This window comes from Heloderma suspectum, chromosome 6 (assembly GCF_057233095.1).
Source record: "Heloderma suspectum isolate Gila_16-S chromosome 6, 16-S_ref, whole genome shotgun sequence".
Taxonomy (NCBI): domain Eukaryota; kingdom Metazoa; phylum Chordata; class Lepidosauria; order Squamata; family Helodermatidae; genus Heloderma; species Heloderma suspectum.
In genome coordinates this window covers 69,829,462-69,855,643 of record NC_139463.1, presented here as the reverse complement: position 1 = coordinate 69,855,643, position 26,182 = coordinate 69,829,462, and the positions used below count along the sequence as shown (strand labels likewise).

General features: G+C 46.6%; 1 protein-coding gene across 6 annotated transcripts in view; it reads left to right on the top strand.

Annotated features, from left to right (window-relative positions):
* Positions 1-26,182, top strand: part of SGCA (sarcoglycan alpha) — a 63,120-nt gene that overhangs the window by 8,719 nt on the left and 28,219 nt on the right. For 2 of the 6 annotated variants that reach the window (XM_084804777.1, XM_084804780.1), the window contains exons 2-3: positions 20,783-20,882; positions 24,674-24,804. The exons of 2 other annotated variants lie outside the window; for them this stretch is intronic. The gene's annotated coding sequence lies outside the window, so the exon portion shown is untranslated. The remainder of the gene's footprint in view (positions 1-20,782; positions 20,883-24,673; positions 24,805-26,182) is intronic. 2 more of the 6 variants (XM_084804783.1, XM_084804778.1) reach the window with 1 other exon arrangement.

The window sequence follows — 26,182 nt, the reverse complement described above, 5'->3', positions numbered from 1 at the left end:
AAGCCCACAAGTAGGACGTGAACACAGTAACACCCTCCCTGCTCATGTTCCACAGCAACTGGCATTCAGAGGCATACTGCTTCTTATACTGGTAGTAATATAGAACCATCATGACTGGCTGTCCTTTTCTGCACCATTTCCAGCTCTACAATTATCCTTTTTGAGCAACCAGGACTGTACACAGTATTCCAAGTGTGATCACACCATAGATTTGTATAAAGGCATTATGATGCTTGCTATCAGTTTTATTTTTTTCTTCTTTTCCTAACGATCTTCAGTATGGAATTCACCTTTTCTCAGCTGCTGCACACTGGATTGATATTTTCATCTAGCTGTCCACCAAAACTTCAAGATCTCTTCCTTGGTCAGTCACCGCTAGCTTGGATAATTGCCTTTGCCATTTTGTTACCCATTTACCCAGTTTGGTGAGATCCCTTTTGAGCTCTTTGTAATCCCTTATTGTTTTAACCACCCTAACTAATTTGGTGTCATCAGCAAACTTGGCCACGTCATTTCTCATCCCTAACTCCAGATCATTTATGAACAAGTTAAAAATCTACAGTCCTAATACAGATCCTTGTGGGACCCCACTGTTTACATCCCTCCAGTGCAAGAATTGGCCATTTATTCCGACTCCCTGCTTTCTGTTCTTCAATCAATTACTGATCCATAAAGGGACTGATGCATCTCACCATAATGGGAAAGATTGTGATCCAATGACCTGTGTGCTTGTCTGCTCCATTGGCTGTCCGGGTGCAAATGGTACTTCCACACGAGGCTTTTATTGTACAACCGCACTGCCTCATTCATGGAATTTTACGGGAGATCCAGATGATGTCCTGTTCAGTTGTAGCCCTCCCTTGTTTTCCCATTGCTTCATCCATCTTTTTTCTTATCAGAAAGAAATCTGTTAAAGGGGGGAAGAAAAGAAGACGTAATAGCTGCAGCAATGCCTTTTGATTTGTAGCAATAGGAGCCCTGTGTCTGGAAAAGTTGACGGGCAACTCCAAGGTATCTGCCCTCCACTCTGATGGCTCTTTATCTTTAAACTGGACTTGGGCTGGATGGCCCTTGAAATAGAGGATGCCTTTAAATTAGGGATGTACGAAAGTCACCTTTTCGAAGGGTGACATTTGCGGTGGGGGGGAGGCGCTCTGTCCCTCCCCCCGAAATTCTCTCCGGCAGGCTCCACTCCATGGCAATTCCGTGGAGCTGCCGGCCAGGGCCGCCCGCAGCTGGACATCTGGCTGCTGGGTGGCCTGCACAGGGACGCAAATGGCGGCTGCCATAGCTGTCGCCATTTGCGTCCCTGTATTTTGCTGTGATAGGCTACATAAATATTTATGTAGCCTATCACCGCAAAAAAACCCAAACAAACAGCAAACGCAAATGGCGGAGGCTACGGCAGCCACCATTTGCGTTCCCTTTTTTTTGGCCATGATAGGCTACATAAATATTTACGTAGCCTATTACAGCAAAAAAGAGGGGCACAAATGGTGGCCACTATGCCATTTGCGCCCCTCTTTTGCTGTAATAGGCTACTTAAATATTTACGTAGCCTATCACGGCCAAAAAAAAGGGAATGGAAATGGCGGCTGCCGTAGCCACCGCCATTTGCGTTCCCTTTTTTTGCCGTGATAGGCTACGTAAATACTTACATAGCCTATCACGGCTTCCACAGGGACACAAATGGCATCCCTGCGTTAGCCGTGATAGGCTACGTAAGTATTTACGTAGCCTATCATGGCTATAGTGAAGAAGCAAATGGCGGCCGTGGCCACCATTCACAAAGCAGCGCGAATGGCAGCAGGTAGGTGTCCTGTTTCGCGCACCTTTCGTGGGGCAAGGGGCGGGGGCTTTGTTCCGCCACGGATTTCGGGGGGCCGAATGCACTGGCATTCAGCCTCACCGAGATCCGTGGCGGAATTCTCTGACATCCCTACTTTAAATAGAGCCTTTCCTCTGACAACCCTTCAAATAGAAGTCTGTCCTTTCTGTGGAATCAGAAGTGATTCCTCTTCGGTTCCAACTGTTTTTTAAAGGACCACTTCGCATTTCCCCTAAGAAGGCTGCTTTCTTGTTAAAACTTTGCAGACATAACCCTACATCCCAGAACAGCTCTCTCTTTTCTTCTCCAGAGGAAGAAGTGATGCAGGACTATCTAAGCCAGCCTTCCCCAACCTGGCGCCCTCCAGTTGTTCTGGACTACAACTCCCATCATCATTAACCATTGACCATGCTGGCTAATGGCTAACGGGCACTGTAGCCCAAAACATCCGGAGGGCACCAGGTTGGGGAAGGCTAATATAACCTGACGTTCCAACTTCCACACCAGGAATGGAGCTTCCATCTTTTTCACAGAGGACTGTTAGTATTTCCAGCAAAAAAAACAACAATAACAGGGGGAAAGAGAAACATAGTTTCTCAGAATCACCCACCATCCAGGTTCTTTGAACAAGAGTACGCACTGTTCACATTCAGTCACCCAAACCATCTGCGTTGAGGACAGACACAAAAAAAGAAAATCTCCATGGAGTTTTTCTGCACAAGCTGTGCCAGGCAAAGTAGAATATCATTATTTTGAGAAGCTGAAGTGCTCCTGGCTTCATCGTGAACACCAGGATCTCTATGCTGCAAAGGGGGCCAAGCAGTGCTGGTTCCAGGATTTGGGGGCCCCTCAGCCATGGCCCCCTCGGTGCAGGACCCTAATCTGCAAGGGGTGGGTTGTGCAAACTGAGAAATCTCTTAGCCTTCATCTGATCTGCTTGGGGCACTGGGCCCCCTGCTCATCTTGGAGCCTTGGCAAATGCCCAACCATGCGGCCCTCTGGGGCCAGGCATACCAAATCCACCTGGCTGAAATCCTTTCTAGCAGATTCAGAAGTGACAATCATCATTCAATGCCTTTTTTGTGTTACTTTGTAAGAGGGGTTTCAACACAGAAGTGGAGGCTGTAACTGGCTCAGAATGTGGAAGCTCACCCCATCCGCCACCCCCTGCCAGCACTGCGCTCCCTGCAGGCTGAAATTACATATGACAGGAGCAGCAGACCTGTTTGTTGTTTAACCCTGCCCTGATCACATATAAAACAGGAAAGAGCGGGGGAATCGCTCATATAGTAGCTTTTGCGTTATATTGCTGGATGTGCCTTCTAAATAAATAGGATGGGTTTCTAACATTGAAACAAGACAAAGAATATGGCAAGGATTACAGAAGGCGCAAAGTGCATTTTTTTCTGGGAAGGAGAGGGGAGAGCAACAACTTTGTCCCCTACATTATATTTCTGAAAAAGAAATAATAGTGTTTTAACATTCACTCTCCCATCCTAAAAGTATCTGGTTGAATCTCGAATCTGCCTTCTCCAAGAGTAAGGGACGTTCCACAAGGTTGCATGTGGTTCCTTCCTGCTTGTGTGAGGTTCCTCTGCTCACTTTGGGGGGATCCCCCCCCCACACAGCTCATCCCATTCAGCAGTGTCTCCTGACTCTCTGTGTAGCCATTTCTGGAGGTTGGGGTGCAGCCGTGGGAAGGAGGGGACAGGGAAGACGACTTCCGCCAGCACAGTTTATCCAGCGTAAATCAAGATCCAACCCCTTGTTTCTGAAGCAAGGCCTATTGATTTTGATGAAATTAACTTCCAAATAAACATGCGGAGGACTGCAGCATTATTTTAATTTCCAATTTATGATTCAGTTATAATGAAAAGTGCCTTTCCTTCAAGTTAAACAGGACCCAGGAATTGGGGGGGGGGTATTCGTTTGTGTATGGGGGGGTGCACGCTTGCCCCCCACATGCCATCTGTGCACCGAAATGATCAACCCTGTAAGTAAGAGATGAGGACAAAAGGCTTATTCACACCATCTCTCTCCCTCCCTGGTGGAAGTACAAACTCCTTTGCTAATTCACCAAAGAAAAGCCAAACTTTGCCATTAGAAACCCCCTTCCTTCGAGGATCCAGCACCCCATCATGCCAGAATCCAAAGGCACTCATTAAAAAAAAATAAAAATCCTAGGTTCAGTCCAAACCTAGTCATACTTAGAGTACATCCACTGAAATCAATGGGCCTTAAATTAGTAATAACTAACCTAAGTCCCATTGATTTCAATGGGCCTACTCCAAGTATGAGAAAATCTGGATCCAACCCTATATGTTTTGCAAATGTGTGTGTCCATGGTTGCCACGGATAGGACAGCTATGTTGTATATTGCATCACAACACCAATGAAATGTATTTTAAAATAATCTATCAGCTTTAAAATATTGCACAATCATTCCTGTAGCCTCTTGTATAGATTGGAAACAGGTGCCCCCATCCTTTCAACCTAACCCATGTTAAGAAAACAAGGTTCTGCATCTGGATGTCATGTTCCAGTTCCGCAAAATTTCTGCACGGGGTGACGGAACGCCATATCCTGCACAGGGGCCGTGCACAGAGAATCACTTGCCTCTCTGTGTAGGGATTCCTATGTGCCACAAATGTTGTAGACTAGCTGCCATGGATCTGGGGTGTAGTGCAGCAAGCTGGCCATACTGCTTCCGGGATTTTTGTTTAGCCCTAGAATCATAGAATAGTAGGGTAGGAAGGGGCCTACAAGGCCATCGAGTCCAACCCCCTGCTCAATGCAGGAATCCAAGTCAGAGCATCCCTGACAGATGGCTGTCCAGCCTCGTCTTGAAGGCCTCCAGTGTGGGAGAGCCCACCACGTCCCCAGGTAATTGGTTCCATTGTCGTATTGCTCTTACAGTCAGGAAGTTTTTCCTGATGTTCAGCCGGAATCTGGCTTCCTGTAACTTGAGCCCATTATTCCGTGTCCTGCACTCTGGGATGATCAAGAAGAGATCCTGGCCTTCTTCTCTGTGACAACCGAGTGCTATCATATCTCCCCTCAGTCTTCTCTTCTCAAGGCTAAGCATGCCCAGTTCTTTCAGTCTGTCTTCATAGGGCTTTGTTTCCAGTCCCCTGATCATCTTTGTTGCCCTCCTCTGAACCCTCTCCAGTTTGTCTGCATCCTTCTTAAAGTGTGGTGCCCAGAACTGGACACAGTACTCCAGATGAGGCCTAACCAGTGCTGAGTAGAGGGGAACTAGTACTTCCCTAGTTCCCCTCTACTCAGACTACCCTGAGTACCTACCCTGTTCAGTTACCATTAAAAGCTTTGCTTAATGGTCAGAAAAGGCCGAAGTGCAAAGAAGGGAGTTCACAGTGTACTGAAGCTCTGTTGAACAATGCCACACCCTGCGCAAAAGTTCCACACCAGAGATGGCCATATTCCCGTGGAGTGATGTGTCCCTCCTTACCCCGCCTCTGCCTGCATTGTCCATGTGAAAGTTCAAAACCATGGCAAAAAGAAATGAAGATTTAAAAACCTACTGCAACTATTTGCAGTAGTCATTCACTGGAGCTATTTCAAATACTGGGTAAGACGGATCACTTCTGATGTTATCGCGCAGATACAAGTTACAGCCCCGGAGCTTCTGACGGCTTCTGTGCTGCAGAGAAACAATGCTAAGTATATTGTGTGTTAATAAAGGGCCTCCCCTACGATAAATGGCGCCCCGGGCAAAGAGTTCTCTTGGTGTCTCCTCTGGCTGGTTTTACCATGTTGCCAACTTGGATGTCTTCTGCAGAATTGCAGAAACCCTGCAAAATAAAGCCGTGTTCCGCTGATTTTTATCTAGAAGAAATGACAGCAAACTGGAAATTGACAAAGAATCATACTTTGAAGCTAATTGATGGAAGCTCATTTTCATAGTTAGCAGCCAGACTTGGGGGTGGGGGGGAGAGAGAGAGAAAGGGAGAAAGGTTAAAGACACTTACTGCTTTTTATTTTTAACCCTTGCTCCCTGCAGACAGTACACTCAACAAACACCGAGCCGCTGAGCTTAGCTTGACACCACCTTCAGCTTGGAGCCACTGGAGAGCAGCAGATGCCCAGCTCACCCACCCCAAACCAGTCCTGATTAACCCCCCCCAGCACAAATTGGAACGGTACATCAAGCTGACCCCAACTGGGCATCTCAAAATGCTGTATTCAGTACATGGAAGATTTTGTGCAAATTAAACAAATGAACATAAATCTGCTGCATGGCAAATGATAGAGCAAGCTTGCTGAAACCTCTAGCTGATGCTTGTGAGTTTGCTTGGGGAATGCCTTCAATTCCATAGGGAAATGGTGGGATATACTACTAATGCAACCATTATCTTTGCACATACGCTCCTTCGAGGGAGACGAAAGAGCTAGGCAAAGCACTGAAATTTAAACCTCAGCCTCTGAAGAAGTCTTTTCAGCCCCACTCTGGCTAACAGATATTGCCCCCACACTTGAAAACTTACCTTCATAGCCTTAAGGACTAGAAGCGTGATTTTTTTTTTTAAAGGAAGAAGAAAGGAAGCTGAGATTCCTGGGATACTGACTTCTTGACTTGTATTATTCACAAACCCTTTTCAGTAGTTTGATAATGAACGTGAACATAGAGGGGTGGAAGGCTCTATTTTATCCTCGCAGTAGCCCTGTGAGGGTGTGCTTCACGACAGAACATGGATTGGAATCCAGGCCTCTCAAAAGTCCAAACCACTGTCCATTATATCCCATTGCCTCAATATCAATGCGTCCACCTCCACAGGACAGTCATGGAATTCACATGGGGCAAGGTGAGGCAGGAGTCTTGACCTACAAAACAAGCTTTGTGCACCCATTTCAGCAGACCTGCCTGTCACAAATCTACAAACTTTCCCATTTTGCCACACCATTCTGCTTTTTGAGGGGCGAAGGAATGCAAAATAAAACAAGTCTAGCAAATCACGACACTATTTCCAAAATAAGTTTCTGGTTTAGACCATTACCTCCCTCCTCCATCCTCAGGCCACAATCCTTTCCCCTGTAAACCAATACCAGCCAACAAGACTCTTGCAAGATTTTATAAAAGATGCACATGAAGAGAAGGAGAAGGAGCAGAAGAGAGAGGACAGACTGAACATCCATCAGGTTGGATGCAAAACAGTGTGTTGTTGAGACAGCTGGGGGGGGGGGAATCAAGATGAAAGGGCCAAGATAAACGGCGGCGGCCCACAATTAATTATTCATCAAGTTATTAATAGCTGCAATAGTTCTTTTGCCACAACAACCCCCCCCACACACACACCCCCAGGGACACAGAGAAGCTTATGTTCAAATAACTGAGCCCCTCCCCAAACCAAACTCATTCTGTTCCTAACCCTGGAGGGTTTGAGGGAAGAGAATCTCTAATTCTACTCCTGTGAGTTTTCCAAGGGGGTAGTGGTAGAAAATGGATGTTTATTCTTTGAGCCTTGTTAAATGAAACCACGAAAGGGCTTTATTGGCAGCATCACGATTAGAGCATTGGGAACAGTGGATTGATTTGGATCTGGAAGAGTCAAGTCCTGGTTCATTTACATCCAGAAAAGGCACACACAAATGGGTTCTCACTCATAAATCTCATGTACTGCTTGCTCGTGCAAAGCCATCTGCACAGTATGGAGTGATGGGAAGATAGCAGGAGACGGACTGCGTCTATTAGTGACGCAAAATTGTCCAAAGTTACTGAGCCATTAGCTTCTAGAACCTCCAGAGGTCAGCTTTTAGTCATGAGCATGCTATTTCAGAAGGCAATTGCTCAACTCTGACATCACATCAAACTATCGGTTTCAACTAGCCCCAAAGCCAAGTTTGAAGTGGGTTTGCAAACTATAGTCTGTGCTAACAATGGTCTGGTGTGATGTTTTGAATTGACTAACCATTTCCCCACCCTGCCCATTTATTGTTATCAGACACATTATACATAATCATTGACTTCATCGGCCGTTATATAATCCAGCTGGCTCTCTTGGGGCATTCAGAGTTCTCTCTATGGAACTGGGAATTTCATGCAGCAGACGTCACAGGCTTAAACTCCCTCCAGCCTCTGATGCCACCCCTTGAATTCAAATATATAAATAAATCTGATCTTAAAGGGGGTTAATGGGGATTATTCCAGGATAAAGGAAAATAAAAGTTTGGTCTTGCCTACCCACATAGCTCAAAATTTTATGTTGGTGCTAAAGCACATTGACACTTTTGCCACTACACACATGTGATACCTAAAAGCTAGAGATGTTGGCTCAATTCTGGCCATGGTTTGCACTAGTCATGGTTTATAATCCACACCATAGCTTGAGCTTCTGAATGTATATATTCTAGATGTACCATGATTTAGAACCACTTGTCTACCTTCATTTTCCTTGCTCACTCTGAAATTCCTTCCTTCCTTCCTTCCTTCCTTCCTTCCTTCCTTCTTTCCTTCTACTTCAGAGATCTCTGGAGATTTTAAGTCTGATTAATCAACAGAATTGGGTTTTATTTATTTAATTCTAGAATAGCTATAGGCCTTCTGGCTTGGCACCAGGAGACCTTTTCATAATGTGATCTGAAGACTATCCATCCATTACTTCTCTCAGGTTAACGACTCTGAAATGACTATCACTGAATTTTCATTGCAATTCAAGGAGCAGCTCTACACCAGCCTAAAATCCCACATTAAAAACGCAGCTTTCTGCTTCCATTTTAAGTGCAGGATCACGATGGCCTCCTTTCCCCCCTTATCTGAGTCTTCCATATGTTTCGTTATACAGCTGCTAGACGGCGCTGTGGTCTAGCTCCTCTTATTGCGGCTTTTCCTCTTTTCACCGAGGGAACTCAAGCATAACCCAAGCGTGGTAATCTCATAGCTCATCACCTCCGATCTTTTAAAAAATGGAATAAAGGTTATTCAGTGTGGGAGATGCCCTGGAGGTTGACGACGTCATCGTCAGGAGCGCTCTGGCGGCTTCTCCCAGTAGACTCCAATAGCCAACTCAAGACACAGACGAAAGGATTTCTTTTCAAAGCTTTAATCCTTTTACAACTTAATGACTCAGATGCTAATCACCAGCGGCTAGAGCAAGGGACAGGAGCATGGCCTAAGCTTCAAGTAGTCAGTTGATCCCTGTTTGAAAGAGAGTCACTTGAAGACCCTGAACTTATGGGCTAGGGAGAGATCCTCCCTCTTTCCCTTGGGTCCATGGGAGGCGGCTGTTGCTTGCGCGCCAAACGGGCGCAACACCTCCTTTCCGCACCCTCCATCGCTCATCGCTCTTTGCGTCTGTGTCGAGCGTCTAAGAAGCCCCCCTCCCACATTCCCTCACTACCCGGGTCACTATCGATCTCTGGAATGCTGGCAGGAGGAATCTCTGCTAGGTGCTGGGCCTGTAAGCTGGCCCCGCTCCCACGGATAGCTGTTCCTCCTCAGAATCTGAACTGCTCTGAGGCTCTCTGGGCTCAGTTTCCACCCTGACAGTCATCTAAAGGGCCCGCAAACTTCCGTGAGTAACCAATCTCAACAGCAGGATAAAACATCTGCGTGAAGAAGCCCAAAATGTGTGTCCCTGTTCCAAGGGAACGTGTCAAATAGGTCAGATTGGCCTGTGTATATTTTGAACGTCCATAATCACCCCCACATTAGAACACAATGCAACAGGATTCAGCAGTTTAAGGATATCAGCTTTCATCTTTAAAAAGGCAAGTTGCTAGTCCTTATGACTGTGAAGGCATGCCTGGTGGAATTAATGAGACCCTGATGCGGGGGACCAAGCAGAACGTCTAGTAGCAAGGAGAGTGGGGTTCTTCAGGGCATGTTCCTGTAACATAGCTAGTGAAATAAATTATGAGGGGTATATACACATATATACATAGTTTGGAAATTGGCTCAATAATGTATTCATATTGTTCACACAGAGTTTATTCAGGGCTGTTTGTAACAGTTTAAAGGGGGAAAGAAAACCTTCAAGGAATTATTTATAACTCTTGAGGTTCAGCAAACGGGGAGGGGGTGGAGGGACTGTAGTGGCTGTCATAGGGGGGGAGAGAGAGGAAGAGCCCAACAAGAAGGAGTTATATCATCTCCCTTTCTGCCTCACTTCAACCTCCCTTTTAGTCTTCCCTTGTCTGGTAGGTCGTAATTGGGTCTCACAATTACAGAGTACAGGAAAGAGTCTTCCCCCGCCGTTTTCCTCTTTCTCTGCCCTTTTTTGCTTGCGGCTGCCAGCATTTCGTGCCCACTCATCAATGAAATCTCTGCCTCGCCGCACACGCAGACTCACCCCCTACACACACACACACACACACACACACACTGTAATTCTAATACCCACTTTTGAAGCACATTACCTAAGCGGTTTCCCCTGTAGGCAAGGCAGCGACTGTGCTGAGCAGACAAGGATATATATGTTTATATGTATGTTGCTGCATCATCACTAGGGTGGCCACTTACGCATCATGAAAAAAAGGAAATGCATCACCAAACAAGAGGACAAGAGAGGACACCAGTCTAGATTACATTTTCATCTGCAAATGTATATGTATACGTGCAGATTTAGAAAAGATCATTGTCATAGAATCATAGAATAGTAGGGTTGGAAGGGGCCTACAAGGCCATCGAGTCCAACCCCCTGCTCAATGCAGGAATCCAAGTCACAGCATCCCCGACAGATGGCTGTCCAGCTTCATCTCGAATGCCTCCAGTGTGGGAGAGCCTGTCACCTCCCTAGGTAATTGGTTCCATTGTCGTATTGCTCTAACAGTCAGGAAGTTTTTCCTGATGTTCAGCCGGAATCTGGCTTCCTGTAACTTGAGCCCATTATTCCGTGTCCTGCACTCTGAGATGATCGAGAAGTGATCCTGGCCTTCCTCTCTTGTGACAACCTTTCAAGGACTTGAACAGCGCTATCATATCTCCCCTCAGTCTTCTCTTCTCAGGGCTAAACATGCCCAGTTCTTTCAGTCTCTCCTCATAGGGCTTTGTTTCCAGCCCCCTGATCATCTTTGTTGCCCTCCTCTGAACCCTCTCCAGCTTGTTTGCATCCTTCTTAAAGTGTGGTGCCCAGAACTGGACACAGTACTCCAGATGAGGCCTAACCAGTGCTGAGTAGAGGGGGACTAGTACTTCCCGGGATTTGGAAGCTATGCTTGTATTAATGCAGCCCAAAAGAGCATTTGCCTTTTTTGCAGCCACATCACATTGTTGGCTCATATTCAGCTTGTGATCGACAACAATTCCAAGATCCTTCTCGCTTGTAGTGTTGTTGAGCCACGTATCCCCCATCTTGTAACTGTGCATTTGGTTTCTTTCTCCTAGGTGCAGAACTTAGCATTTATTCCTATTAAATTTCATTCTGTTGTTTTCTGCCCAGCATTCCAGTCTATCAAGATCACTTTGAATTTTGGGCCGATCTACATTGCGCCCACCATCACAATGAATTCGGTGTCCTGTCAGGTTAAATGCTCTCGCATTAAAACGTGATTATTCATACTCACCCATTTTCCCCGTTGCAGTGCTTCATCGAATGCACGAGCTTGGTTCACACTCGAGCGCTGTGTTTTCCTGCTGTTTTCCTGCATGCGCTTGTCTGATCTGGGATGCTAAGCGGGGGTTGGCCCCGGTCAGTAGTTAAATGGGCGACCACCTGGGAATCAGGCTTCCTGCACTTAGCAGGGGGTTATTCTATCCCTTCAAATGAGATTAAGTTTTACCCCTTCCTATCCCCCGCTCCGGATTTTTTTTTTTTAATTAAGGCGTTATCCTCGCAGAATCGTGGCTTCTCCGCAATGTTTTTTTTTTCTAATTCAGGCATGATCTTGAAAGATTTATTAGCTATTAGTATTAGCTATCCCACCCAATTTTGTGTCATCTGCAAATCTGATCAGCATTCCCTGCACCTCCTCCTCCAAGTCATTAATAAAAATGTTGAAGAGCACTGGGCCCAGGACTGAGCCCTGCGGTACCCCACTCGTTACCTCTCCCCAGTTTGAGAAGAATTAAATGCAAACACAAGACATCTCACGGTAGTGGGGAAGACTGAGTCCGTGGCCTGTGTGGCTGCTTGGTCTGGACACCTTCTCCGGGGTGTCCTGTCTTCTCATTATGTGGCCAAAGTACTTCAGTTTTGCCTTTAATATCATTCCCTCAAGTGAGCAGTCTGGCTTTATTTCCTGGAGTATGGACTGGTTTGATCTTCTTGCAGTCCAAGGCACTCTCAGAATTTTCCTCCAGCACCACAGTTCAAAAGCATCTATCTTCCTTCGCTCAGCCTTCCTTATGGTCCAGCTCTCGCAGCCATAGGTTACTACGGGGAATACCATTGCTTTCACTATGCGGACCTTTGTTGTCAGTGTAATGTCTCTGCTCTTAACTATTTGATCAAGATTTGTCATTGCTGTCCTCCCAAGAAGTAAACGTCTTCTGATTTCCTGGCTGCAGTCAGCGTCTGCAGTAATCTTTGCTCCTAGAAAGACAAAGTCTGCCACTGCCTCCACGTTTTCTCCCTCTATTTGCTGGTTATCGATCAAGCTGGTTGCCATAGTCTTGGTTTTTTTGAGGTTTAACTGCAACCCAGCTTGTGCACTTTCTTCTTTCACCTTCGTCATAAGGTTCCTCAGCTCCTCCTCACTTTCAGCCATCAAAGTGGTATCATCTGCATATCTGAGATTGTTAATGTTTCTTCCAGTGATTTTAACTCCAGCCTTGGCTTCATCAAGCCCAGCACGTTGCATGATGTGTTCTGCGTACAGGTTGAATAGGTAGGGTGAGAGTATACAACCCTGCCGTACTCCTTTCCCAATCTTAAACCAGTCCGTTGTTCCATGGCCTTTTCTTACCGTTGCTACTTGGTCATTATACAGATTCCTCAGGAGGCAGACAAGATGACTTGGTATCCCCATACCACCAAGAACTTGCCACAATTTGTGATGATCCACACAGTCAAAGGCATTATTATTATTATTATTATTATTATTATTATTATTATTAATGTAGAAATACAACACATCTCATCATAGTGGGGAAGACTGTGACCAGCTGACCAGTGTGCCTGCCTGCTCAGTCTGCCGTTCAGGTGTTCACTGCTGATGGGCAACCTCAAAGCCGCCAGCTGCTCTCCCTTCTCAGGGGCTTTATCCTGGGCAGCCGATCAAGTAGAGGATGCCTTCAAATAGTTCTCTGCAGCCCTTCAAACAGAGGATTGTAGACACAGGGCCAGGGGTATTGTGGGAAATTAAAATGGTGGCTAGATCCAGTGCTTCAAAATGCCCACCAGGAGGCTCTTTGCCCAGGGGCCCCTCAAATCTGGCACTGGTCCTGTCCACCCTAAGAGGGGAAATGGAGTCAGGTATCTTCACTCCCACCCTTGCTGGTTCTGTGCAAAACTCCCCAGACAGACACCCCCCAGCCCTGTTTCCCACCACTAGGCCCTACTCTCCTTTCAAGAGATGAAAACAGAATCCCAGTCTCCTGTTTCCCCATATTCTTCTCCCCAACCACCCTACCTCCCATGTCCTTATGGAACTTGTCTTGTCCTGGCCTTCGTTGTAGAGTCACAGTTGCCAAGCCTCTACAAGTAGGCCGGCTGGACCTTCCCCCGCCTGGTGCCCTCCAGGTGTTTTGGATTACAACTCGCAGCTTTCCTGACCCATGGCCATGGAGACTGGGGATGATGGGAGCTGAAGTCCAAAAAGTCTGGAGGGCACCAGGTTGGGGAAGGCTGGTCAAGGCTTTTGTCTTCCAAGCCTTCATATCGGTCCAGATGAAGAAGTGAACCAAGGTCTGTCTGGACTTACCCCCTCAAGTCGTTGGTGGGGGCTCACTCACAGTTGGAAATAAAAGAATAGTAAGTCACACAGTAAGGTGTGCTTCTCCCTGACACCTAGTTTCTCTATGAACAGGAATATTTTGTTTTTAATATAGAGGAACATTTAGTCATGGAAGCCTCCACGGGCAGTCCGAAGTCGTATGGTCCAGGCACTGGTTTACCTTGTCCTTTGCTGTTTGTGAGAATTTAGGTCTCAGTTTGCAGCTTGCTGGGATTCCTCCTGTAGAATCAATTGCCTTTGGAATTCTTCATTTCCTGATCTCTGTGTCTCTGGCTGAAAAGAAGTAGCGTGTGGCAGGGACAGAAGAGGGACAGGAGAGCCCTGAAGCATGCTTGTTTGTAAGACGCGATGTTAAAAAAGAATAATAAGTTTTGTGTGCGCGTTCAAACCTATCCCGTTGTAATAACTTCTGTGTTTCTCATGCGATGTGATACATATTCTGTACCTCCATAAAGATGCATTTATTCTGCTTCCAAAAAGATTTAGGTTTTCATATTTTTTGCAGGGGCAGGTATTTAGGAAGAGCTTTGCAGAGGCAAATGGAGGCAAAGAAATGAAATCATAATAACCCACAGAGAAAGCCGTTGTAAGGCAGAGCAGTGCTTGACCTTAAAGTGGCCTTTCTTCTTATTAAGGTTTATGTATCTGTAAAATACAGATAAAGGGCCGCGGTCGCTTAATGGTTAAGACGCTGAACTGCAGACCAGAAGGTCGGCAGGACGGCAGTTCGAGACCCGAGTGCTGCGTGACAGAGCGAGCTCCCATCTTCAGTCCCAGCTCCTGCCAACCTAGCAGTTCGAAAGCAAGAAATTGCAAGTAGATAAATAGGTACCGCCTCGGCGGGAAAGGTAACAGCGTTCCGTGCACCTCAGTGTTCAGTCATGCCGGCCACATGACCACAGAAGCATCTTCGGACAGCGCTGGCTCTTCGGCTTAGAAATGGAGATGAGCACCACACCCTAGAGTGGGACACGACTGGTTGGGGACACCTTTACCTTTTTTACCTTTATCTGTAAAATAGGTGGTTCCCCACCACCACCCATTTTTTTGGTCAGTGAACTTTTAAGCCCACAATATGCTCCAGCTTTCCCTGTGTAGAAGGGGCAGACCCTATTTGCTGGCCTCCTTAAAATGTCATTAGTATGTGGGCCCCCCTTCATGGATCACTGCATTGTTGTGGCGAAGGGGCTTGCGTAACTCAGTGAAGGCATAAGCTATGCCATGCAGGGCCACCCAAGACGGACAGGTCATGGTGGAGAGTTCTAACAAAATGTGGTCCACTGGAGAAGGAAATGGCAACCCACTCCAGTATTCTTGCCAAGAAAACCCCATGGAACATATCACAAGGCTAAAAGATATGACGCCGGAAGATGAGCCCCTCAGGTCAGAAGGTGTCCAATATACTACTGGGGAAGAGCAGAGGGAATTTCCAAGTAGCGCCAGAAAGAGTGAAGCGGCTGGGCAAAGCCGAAAGGACACTCAGCTGTGGATGTGTCTGGTGGTGAAAAGAAAGTCCGATGCTGTAAAGAACAATATTGTTTAGGAACCTGGAATGTAAGATCAATGAATCAAGGTAAGCTGGAGGTGGTCAAACATGAGATGGCAAGATTGAACATCGACATCTTGGGAATCAGCGAACTAAAATGGACAAGCATGGGTGAATTCAGGTGACCATCATATCTACTACTGTGGGCAAGAATCCCTTAGAAGAAATGGAGTAGCACTCGTAGTCAAAAAAAGGGTGGGAAAAGCAGTACTGGGGTACAATCTCAAAAACAACAGAGTGATCTCAGTACGAATCCAAGGCAAGCCATTCAACATCACAGTGATTCAAGTCTATGCCCCAACCACTGATGTTGAAGAATCTGAAGTTGATCGCTTCTATGAAGACCTACAACACCTTCTAGAACTAACACCAAAAAAAGATGTCCTCTTCATCATAGGGGATTGGAATGCTAAAGTAGGAAGTCAAGAAATCACCGGGATAATAGGCAAGCATGGCCTTAGTGTACAAAATGAAGCAGGACAAAGGCTAATAGAGTTTTGCCAAGAGAACATGCTGATCATAGCAAACACTCTTTTCCAACAGCACAAGAGGCAACTCTACACATGGACATCACCAGATGGTCAATATCGAAATCAGATTGATTATGTACTTTGCAGCCAAAGATGGAGAAGCTCTACACAGTCAGTCAAAACAAGACCTGGAGCTGACTGTGGCTCAGATCATGAGCTTCTTATTGCAAAATTTCAGCTTAAATTGAAGAACGTAGGGAAAACCACTAAACCATTCAGGTATGACCTAAATCATATCCCTGATGAATATACAGTGGAGGTGAGGAATAGATTTAAGGGATTAGACCTGATAGACAGAGTGCCTGAGGAACTATGGACGGAGGTCCGTAACATTGTTCAGGAGGCAGCAACTCAATCCATCCCAAAGAAAAAGAAATGCAAGAAAGCCAAGAGGCTGTCTGAGGAGGCTTTACAAGTAGCTGAGGATAGAAGGGAAGTGAATAGCAAGGAGAGACAAGAAGGCCTTCTTAAATGAACAATGCAAAGAAATCAAAGAAAACAATAGAATGGGAAAGACTAGAGATCTCTTCAAGAAAATCGGAGATCTCAAGGGAACGTTTTGTGCAAAGACGGGCATGATAAAGGACAAAGAAGGCAGGGACCTAACAGAAGCAGATGAGATTAAGAAGAGGTGGAAAGAATACACAGAAGAACTATACAGTAAAGATCTTAATGTCCCTGATAGCCATGATAGTGTGGTCACTGAATTTGAGCTGGACATCCTAGAGAGTGAAGTCAAGTGGGCCTTAGGAAGCATTACTAACAACAAAGCTAGTGGAGATGACAGTATTCCAGCTGAGCTATTTAAGATCCTAAAAGATGATGCTGTTAAAGTGCTGCACTCAATATGCCAACAAATTTGGCACACTCAACAATGGCCGCAAGACTGGAAAAGGTCAGTTTACATTCCAATTCCAAAGAAGGGCAATGCCAAAGAGTGTTCAAACTACTGTACAATTGCACTCATTTCACATGCCAGCAAGTTATGCTCAAAATCCTACAAGCTAGGCTTCAGCAGTATGTGAACCGAGAACTACCGGAAGTACAAGCTGGGTTTTGAAGAGGCAGAGGAACTAGAGATCAAATCGCCAACATTCGCTGCATCATGGAGAAAGCAAGAGAATTCCAGAAAAACGTCTATTTCTGCTTCATTGACTATGCTAAAGCCTTTGATTGTGTGGATCACAACAAACTGTGGCAAATTCTGAAAGAGATGGGAGTACCAGACCACCTTACCTGTCTCCTGAGAAACCTGTATGAGGGTCAAGAAGCAACAGTAAGAACCGAACATGGAACAACCGATTGGTTCAAAATTGGGAAAGGAGTACGACAAGGCTGTATATTGTCGCCCTGCTTATTTAATTTATATGCAGAGTACATCATGAGAATCACAGAACTGGATGCATCACAGGTCGGAATTAAGATTGCCGGGAGAATTATCAACAACCTGAGATACGCAGATGATACCACCTTAATGGCAGAAAGCGAAGAGGATCTAAAGAGCCTCTTGTTGAGGGTGAAAGTGGAGAGTGCAAAAGCTGGTTTGAAACTCAACATAAAAAAAACTAAAATCATGGCAACTGGCCCCATAAAAAAAACTAAAATCCTGGCATATATCTTTGGTCTTCCGAGGGAACAGACCCAGGCCAGACACAGGCTGCGAAAGATTGCCTATACTCATTGGGTGGCCTATTGCTGATATAAAGACACCTGCTTGATCTTTTGGGCTGCTTTTACACTAAAGAAAAAACCGTCAGTCCTCCCATTCTGGAGCTTTTCCGCATTTACAGCGGGCTCCCAGATGGTGACCATGTGATTGCTGAGAGGGGACATTTTTAATTTTCAAGGTTCCATAGAGATACATGAAACACCACCATCTAGTGGCTGTTTTAATAGCTAACAATCCAACTTAAATAGATAGTTCATTATTTTCGGATCTTTTTGAGATGAACTAACCAGGAAATACTTCTGCCACCTGCTTGTTCACACACTCTGGGCAGCTTCATTTGCCTGAGAAGGGAGAGCTTTGAAGGCTTCCCCCTGCCTGCGCCAAAGACACCCACACACGATGTTTTGCTTGACTTGTATTGATTTATTTACCTTCATTGGGGCCATGCAAGATAGGTTTTCCTGAGAGAAGATGTTTGATTACCCACAGCCACAAAACGAGGCTTCAGAATCTGAACCCAGTTCCCATCTCTAAATGCTGCATCAATGAAACGTTGACCGTTCTGGATGCAAATCTGAGCTTTTCCGTGGCTCTCAGATACCGTTAGTCAAATCCTTCTAAGAACAAACAAATCGCTTTTCTGGATCATCAGACCAAAGGCCTGTCTAGGCTGGCAACTGTCTCCAACAGTGCTGGCCAGATGTCCAGGGAAGCTCAAACAGGATCAGCATCAGCATCTGGCATACTTGGGCAGTTGCTGGGGCTCTGGCAATCTGGCAGGGCCCACCACTGATGGTTGCCCTGGGAGCCCCTTTAAAAAATAAATAGATCTGGCGTGACACTCCGAGATTCACAGGGCAGCTGGGCCTAGCTGTCATTTAATTTTCCCACAATGCCTCAGAGAGGCACTACAGAAGGGCAATTGCAAGAAATCAAAATGGCGGCTGTACCTAACTGCCTGGAACAGCTCAGAGTGCTACCACTGCTGCCTGCCACCACCTAGGGTAGCCACTTAGGCATCGCCAAAAAAGAGGACACAGATCTGCGTAACGTTTGCAAAGTTAGATGTATAGATGCAAATTTAGAAATAATTACTGTACTTTAAATAGAAATACACTACATCTGACCATGCTAGGGAAGACTGTGACCAAGTGACCTGTGTGCCTGCCTGTTTGGCCTGCTGTCCAGGTACTCACTATGTATGGGCACCTTCAAGTCTCCTGCGCTGCTTCCCCCCCCCCCCACACACCCTTTTTTGGTTCTATATCTTTAAACAGGTGTTGGACTGGGCAGGCCTTCAAATAGGGGACACTTTCGAAGAGAGGACTGTCCTCTGCAAAGAAGGACATATGGCCACCCTACCACCAACACCACTACCAGGTAAGCCTGTTAGGTCCTACTGATGGAGGAGCGGGAGCCCTCAGAGGGCACTTTGCGTAGGGAGGGTTGCCATTTCAGCCGGTGCAGCTTGCATGGGAAGCTCCACCTGCTGAAATTCCCTCTTCTGCACAACTATTAAAGACGCAGGAGCCCTGTTGTCTTTTGCAACTGCCCCCCCTAGACCGAGCCCCTCCCCCCCGACCTGGGGATGGTACCGAGCGTTGCAAGTAGGGCATCATGGAGACATCATGGTAATGCTGTAGACATCATATACCTCGACTTCAGCAAAGCTTTCGACAAAGTGCCCCATGATATCCTGATGAGCAAACTAGCTCAAAGTGGGTTAGATGAAACAACGATCCGGTGGATCCACAATTGTCTACAGAATCGGACCCAAAGAGTGCTTATCAATGGGACCTTCTCAAACTTGGGAGAGGTAACAAGTGGGGTACCGCAGGGCTCAGTCCTGGGCCCAGTGCTCTTCAACATTTTTATGAATGACTTGGAGGAGGAGGTGCAGGGAATGCTGATCAGATTTGCAGATGACACAAAATTGGGCGGGATAGCTAATACCCTGGAAGGCAGAAACAAAATTCAAAGTGATCTGGATAGACTGGAGCGCTGGGCAGAAAAAAACATAACGACATTTAATAGGGATAAATGCTAAGTTCTGCACCTAGGAAAAAGAAACCAAATGCACAGTTACAAGATGGGGAATATGTGGCTCAACAACACTACAAGCGAGAAAGATCTTGGAATTGTTGTCGATCACAAGCTGAATATGAGCCAACAATGTGATGTGGCTGCAAAAAAGGCAAATGCTCTTTTGGGCTGCATTAATAGGAGCATAGCTTCCAAATCCCGGGAAGTACTAGTTCCCCTCTACTCAGCACTGGTTAGGCCTCATCTGGAGTACTGTGTCCAGTTCTGGGCACCACACTTTAAGAAGGATACAGACAAACTGGAGAGGGTTCAGAGGAGGGCAACAAAGATGATCAGAGGACTGGAAACAAAGCCCTATGATGAGAGACTGAAAGAACTGGGTATGTTTAGCCTTGAGAAGAGAAGACTGAGGGAAGATATGATAGCACTCTTCAAGTACTTGAAAGGTTGTCACAGAGAAGAAGGCCAGGATCTCTTCTTGATCATCCCAGAGTGCAGGACACGGAATAATGGGCTCAAGTTACAGGAAGAGAAACTTCCTGACTCTTAAAGCAATACGACAATGGAACCAATGACCTAGGGAGGTGGTGGGCTCTCCCACACTGGAGGTGTTCAAGACGAGGCTGGACAGCCATTTGTCAGGGATGCTCTGACTTGGATTCCTGCACTGAGCAGGGGGTTGGACTCGATGGCCTTGTGGGCCCCTTCCAACCCTACTATTCTATGATTCTATGACATCCACCCACTGTTGTTTGCGGCCAGTATCTAGTTATCAGACGCATACTGCCCCCGAATATGGATGACCTATTGTTCAGGAATTTGTTGAATCCACTTTTTAAAACTGTGCACATTAGAGGCTCTCGCTCTCTGCCTCCCTTTCTAGTCTAGCAACATCTGGGGGGTCACAGCTACACCCCCGCCACTATCTCCCAGCCCAAGCATTCTCCCCTTTACACAGTGCCCACTGGTGTCTGGATCCAAACAATTGCCACTCAGCTTTCTCACATCCACATCTATGTCATTCACTGGACCTCACTGGCTGGCTCCAAGAATCCTGGTGAGTGCCTGCTCTGTTTTTTGCACATCTCGCTACAGCATGGTAGTAACACGAGGCCGCTAAACCTTATGGCGAATTTGATTCTTGTTTCTCTTGCCAGTCATAGATACATAGCAGAACAGATGCCTTTGGAACTGGACAAAGTCCAATCTTTGGACCACAAGCAGTGCCCTTTGGTGCCCAGAGGACAGTGACATGAACACTGGCATTTGCCCCTTCTTTGTTTCAGGTTTTTTTTTTTCTTTTTTGCTTGCTGTAGCTCACAGCCAGCAGGAGGAAACCTGCACTCCCCTCTGCGTTGCTCTCCTCCTGTCAAGGCAGATTGACATCTGGCTGCATCCTGGCTGCACTGGAACAAGGTAACATCCCTCCTTAAGGGATGGGAGGAAACTTGCTGACCTAAATATAGATGGCTTGTGGTAAAGGAGGGTGCAATGGGGACTGGGCGTGTGTGCTAGAAACCGTGGTTCCCACTGCGAGTGGAGTGAGATCAATTATATGCACTGTATAATTGAATTGGCTCAAGTGAGACCCCCTCCCGCCCCATCCACCCATGGAATCCCCCCACTCTAAAGCCTTTTTTTTTTGCTTCTTTGACTTTTTCAGCTTTCTAGTACTGTACTAGAAACCCAAATCAGCAGGGCTGCCACTCCGCTTTCCAGTTTTGTCCCTTTAAAGCTTGTAGTTAGGGCTGCCTTTCTAAAACAAAAAGGGTACGGGAGCTGAAGAGTGCCTGGACGTCAGTCCTGCTGTCCTGAAAACTCTCTCCCCCCCTTCCAGATGTTGGAGGGGGGTTATCGTTACTTCCTGAAGGAAAAGCACTTTGCACATGCTCAAAGGTAGGTGGGTGGCTGCGGCAGGCAGCAGATTTGGGAAGATGCTGATGGGGGCAGCAGATGCAGAACCCCTGCTCACATGATGTAGCTCAATTTGAGCCAGAACCTGCCAGACTCTATGTAGAGAACTTTTTCTCTGCCATAGTGAGAAGGTGGCTACTTACATATTGTCCCAAAAGAGGAAATTCATCACCTTGAAAAAATTCAAAAAAAGAGAGCAAAAGAGGGCACCGATTTGGGTAAAATCTGCACATGCTAATGTTTATGTTTACATGTAAAATGGGAAATGACTATGATTTAAACAGAAATACAATGCAGCTTATTACCATTGTTGGGAAGACTATGACCTTGTGCTACCTGTTGATGGGCGACTTCAAGGCCCCCTCGAGCTCTCTTTTCTTAGGGTCATTTATTTTTAAATTGGAGTTCGACTGGACAGCCCTTCAAATAGAGGACACTCCAAATAGACAACTGTCCTGACCTCTGACAGCCCTTCAAACAGAAGACGTATTTAAAGTAGGACACATGGCCACCCTAACTCAGGAACATGCGAAATAATAGGGAAAGTGTGCTTCTGAGCATGCACAGATTTTCCCCCAGCACCACTACCCTTGAGGAGCTAGGCTGCTCCGACACACAGCTTTGTTTCCAGCTCAGAGAAGTGACCTCTAGAAAGATGCCAGGCCTCAAGCGTATCCTTTTAGAAACCAGGCAGGGTGCTTTCATAACTAGGGCAGGCTGTAACCATTTTGCAAGCAGGGGAAAGAGTAACCCGCAGTGGCCTCCACCGCTCAGGTGTGCCGAGCCTTACGCTGCCAGGAGAAGTAATGTGGGATGTGGCTCTTGCAGGTATCCTTCTCAGATGCCCTTGATTGTTGGGGATGACTCAGATTTGAACCAGATCTTTCCAACTCCTCCCTCTGCTCTTCGTGATGCTTACAACGTCTCTGATTTTCAACGTGCATTTTTGTTCAGCTGGATTTGCCAGTAACCCTCTCTTAACTGTTGTATGCCATTGTCATACCCAACAGAATGCTATCAGGCACTTCAAACGACAGTATCCTTTTTCCAGGGCATGTGCTTGCTAGGAAATATACTTTAGTCCCAAGTGTTCTCTGATTCTCTTTAATGACATCTCTGTGTACACAGGGCCTGGTTATGAATCCAGAGATGACCTGACATGCCCCTGAGACATGGGAACCCAGACTGGGACACACACACACACACACACACACACACACACACTTGCTCTCCCTTTTTCTCTCTCCCTCTCCCCCTCTCTCCCTTTCTGCTTCCAAGATGAACATTATTTGGAAATAATGACTATAATTAAAATAGAAATACAGTACATCACACCATAGTGGGAAAGACTCTGAGGAGGTGACCTGTCTGCCTGTCTACTCAGCCTGCTCTTCAAGGGTGTAATGGTACACCGACAGCCACAAGGCCTCTGCTCTCCCTCCATAAGGTTATCTTTAAATCAGACTGACTCCGAATCTGGCCATACTTTATGTGGCTGTCAGGTTGACATGATAAATGCAGAAAAAGAGCAGGGGAGAAGAACCTCTCTAGATACTCAGGTTGGTGTGCTGGGATATACGGTGCCCATGTGTCTCTTTTTCAGAGGACAGTCCTCTTTTACAGTCTTCTATTTGAAGAGCTAACAGAGGACAGTCGTCTATTTGAAAACACCCTCTACTTCAGGGGTATTGAACCTCAGAGACCAAATATAAGAACATCAGAACATAAGGAGAGCCCTGCTGGATCAGACCAAGAGTCCGTCTGGTCCAGCATTCTGTTCACACAGTGGCCAACCAGCTGTCGACCAGGAACCCACAAGCAGGACATGAGCGCAACCACACCCTCCCACCCATGTTCCCCAGCAACTGGTGCACATAGGCTCACTGCCTCTGGTACTGGAGGTAGCACATAGCCATCAAGACTAGTAGCCATGTATAGCATTTTCCTCCAGGAATTTGTCCAACCTCCTTTTAAAGCCATCCAAATGGGTGGCCATCACTGCATCCTGCAGTAGTGAGTTCCATAGTTTAACTATGTGCTATGTGAAGAAGGACTTCCTTTTCTCTGTCCTGAATCTCCCACCAATCAGCTTCATGGGATGACCTGGGTTCTAGTATTATGAGAGGGAGAAAAAATCTCCCTATCCACATTCTCCACACCATGCATAATTTGATACACCTCTATCATGTCTACCCTTACCCTCCTTAACTTTCTCTCAGAGGCGAGATGCTCCAGCCCCTTGATCATTTTAGTTGCCCTTTTCTGCACTTATGGGCCACCTGGGGTCACACTCCAGCCCTCCAGGTTCCCCACCGCCTTCCCCTTGACTGCTGATAGTTCTGTGGTTTCCTGGCTTCTGCACAGGCTTTTTTCCCATTCGGAAAGATCGAAATACCTCTCCTAAGGCTTAGTTACTGGCACTAAAAGCGTTAACCTAAAATATGTTGGTCTTTTTGGCATTTTGACATGCCCCTTTTGGCTTTGGCCCTGCCTTCTACTAGAATGCGGCCCCCAAGAGCTTCTATGCAATGGTATTCACCTCAGGCTGGAAGAGGTTCCCCACACCTGCTCTGTTTGAAGGGCTGCCTGGTCCAAATCCGATTTAAAGATAAAGAACCCTAGGAAGGAACAGCAGGGGCCTTGAAGTTGCCCATGTACAGTTAAGCCCCTGGAGAGCAGATGGAGTGGACAGGCACACAGGTTGCCTGGTCAGAGTCTTCCCCGCTATGGTGAGGTGTACTGTATTTCTATTCAAACTATAGTTATTATTTCCAAACCTGCATCTATAAATATACGTTAACACATGCAGCTTCTATGCAAATAGGTGCCCCCTTTCCCCCTCTTTTCTTTGCTGATGCATTTCCTCTTTTGGGGCTGTGCGTTAAGTGGCCACCCTAGCTGTGGAACACAACTTGCCATCTCTTCCTGGCCTATGCCCAGTGCATGTTTACAGAGATGTGCTTCCCTTTCACACTGTGTGTGTTTACTGTGGTAAATGCCAGTGGAACCCAGCGGCCACATAAACGGTTGAGCAGCCTCTAAGTGGTTTGAGAACCTTATTTTTCAAAGGGCAATCCACACCTTGCACCAGAAGCCATCACTTCCTTGAAGCTTCCCTGCCTGGGTGTCAAGCAGTGTGAGGCACAAACCGGAAGGCCTGCAGATTATGTACCGACCAACTCCCTGCTCCTTGTGCCACTGCGGTTGTTAGCCGGGGGGGGGGGGGGACGGCAAGCAATTCCTCCAATATGTACCTGCCCAGACCCTAGGATTATCCTCTGGTCCTTTTGCAGGAGCCCCCACCAAAGGAAGTAAGGTGGTGACTACTAAGAAGAGGGCCTTTTCTGCTGTGGCACCCCAGTTGTGGAATGAGCTTCCCAGGGAGGCCTGCCTGGCACCTGCCTTGTGGTCTTTCCAGTGCCAGGTGAAGACCTTTTTATTCTCCCAGGCATTTTAGTCTTTTAGCTCTGTTGTTTTAAATCTCTTATTGTATTCTAAAATCTCTGCATTGCTGCTAGGTTTTATTCTGGTTGTTATTTCATTTTATATTGTAGTTTTATACCTTAAATTTTTATACTGTAGTTTATACTGTAGTTTATGGTTTTAATTGTGAACCGCCCAGAGAGCTTTGGCTATTGGGTGGTATAGAAATGTGATAAATTAAAAAAATTAAAATAAATATATTCCAGCTGAGATATTCATATCCCATCCCATAATCCTCCTTTTCTTGGGATGTCAGGTGACACCGGAGGACCAATCTGGGGTCATTGCCTGCTAAAAAACCTCTGAGGTGCGCAGTTTTCCCTCAGTATGGGCAATTTGTTCCTGAAGGGAGCCCTAGCCTAGGCTGCCTCCCTGTTTCCACAGTACCCACCTGTCCTCATGCCTCATGCTGGGCTACTAAAATTTGTAGGGCTGTCCACCCCTTTGGTTCCAGATCCAAATCTCAAACTGAAGCGGAGCGCTTTGGAGTGCTTCAGGCAAATTAGGATCAGGCCGAAGCACTCCGAAGCGGGTCGGATCGATCCAAAGCGCTTTGGGGCGCATTGGCCTGATCCAGACATCCGCACGCTCAGCCACGTGAACTCCTGCTCCTTACCTGGACCTAGGGGAAGTGCCCGCAGCTGTTGCCCTCTTCGCAGGAGTTGCCATTTTCTTTTAAAATGACAACTCTTCTTCTTCTTCCAGAAATTAAATCTTATGCAAATGGAGGCCACAAAGCCATCATGTACGCAATATTACAGGCATAAATGGCCATTTATGCCTGTACTGTTGTGTACATGATGGCCTTATGGCCGCCATTTCCATAAGATTTAATTTACGGAAGAAGAAGGGTCGCAATGGCAACTCCCTCCAAGAGACTGATGCCTGTGGGTGCTCCCACTGATTCGGCTGTCCGGATCTTGCTTCGGATCCGGAAGCTGAAGTGGGTTGGCCTGGCTGCGGATGGAGCCAAGGCAGGTCAGGGGCAATTCGGAAGGTCCAAACCAACCTTGAAAGCAGGTTGGGAGGGGGGCTGCGCAGCCCTAAAAATTTGCACACAATGGCTTTTGTTGTGGCTGGGGGTCTCCCCTACTCTCCTTCAGGTCCTGGTCCCCGAACATCGTTCCTGGAAGGTTTGCAGTGAGGGGTGCCTCGATACCGTTTGTGCCAGCGGCCACCAGTTTAAGGTCCCGCTCTGTGTTGTTTCTGCTGCAGCCGTAGAGTGGCACGGCTATCCCTCCCAATTTTCTCCCCATCACTGTCATCATCACCATCTAATATGTAGCGTCTCATCTTTATCTATCACTCGCTCTGCCTCA